Genomic DNA, 1,085 nt, shown 5'->3' on the forward strand with positions numbered 1-1,085 from the left:
GAGTTTTTTAAACTGTAGTTATCACACTTTAAAAGGAAATAACTTTTTCTTAGCATTACCGTGAGAAATGAATGAAATAATGAAGATAACATACATGGCATAAAATGACAGGAAATAGAAATGTAGTTTCTTAATTTTGTTTGCTCTCCTTTTAAAATAAAAATTGTGAAATAAGCAAGAAACAGAAAGTTAAATACTCCATGTTCTTGCTTATATGTGGGAGCTAAAGAAAAAAAAGTTAATTTCATGGATGTAAAATGTAGAACAGAGGTTATTAGCGGCTGGGAAAGGTATAGGAAAGTGGGAGGGGATAGGGAGAAATTTGTTAAGGGATGCAAAATGTGGCTAGGTTGGAGGAATACATTGTAGTTTTCTATAGCACTGTACAGTTACTATAGTTAACCATAATATATAAATTTTAAATAGCTAGAAGAGAGGATATTGAATCTTATTAACACAAATAAATGATACATGTTTGAGATGACGGATATGCTAACTACACTAATCTGATCACTATGTATTGTATTTATTGAAACGTCACTACACCCCTTAAATATGTACAAATATGGGTAGATTAAAATAATAAATTTTAGAAAATGAAAAAGAAGTGTCATAAAATACAAATAATAGTTCTGACATAGAGTAAGAGTAAAGCTATAAAAATCTGTATTTAAAACATTTACATAAAAGGCCGATAACCTAATCTGCAAAACTCCTAAACAGTTAGAGAAAGTCTTTGGTTTAAATTAAAAGTAACCCAAAATAATTTTTAAAAATCTGAAGCAGAGCATTTTGAGGGTCATTTCAACAAGCATTTCTCAAAAAGAAGATAAAAGCTGCATATCTAAGGACGGTTTATATACTACATTAAGAAATTTTAAAGTCAAAAAACTCAAATTCTAACCTTCAGTTCTCACTGATTTTTTTTTTGTTTGAATGAGGGAATTTTATATTTTTACTAGCTTTGCACAGGGCATAGTTTGAATACTGAAAGCAAAAAAGAATTGCTTGTCTTTTCCTGAGAAATCTTTGGTAATCTAATTTACAGTCTTCAAGTAGCTGCCAGAGCTGCATAACAGATGTTC

The sequence above is a fragment of the Mandrillus leucophaeus genome, unplaced genomic scaffold (genome assembly GCF_000951045.1).
Source record: "Mandrillus leucophaeus isolate KB7577 unplaced genomic scaffold, Mleu.le_1.0 Scaffold132, whole genome shotgun sequence".
Classification (NCBI taxonomy): domain Eukaryota; kingdom Metazoa; phylum Chordata; class Mammalia; order Primates; family Cercopithecidae; genus Mandrillus; species Mandrillus leucophaeus.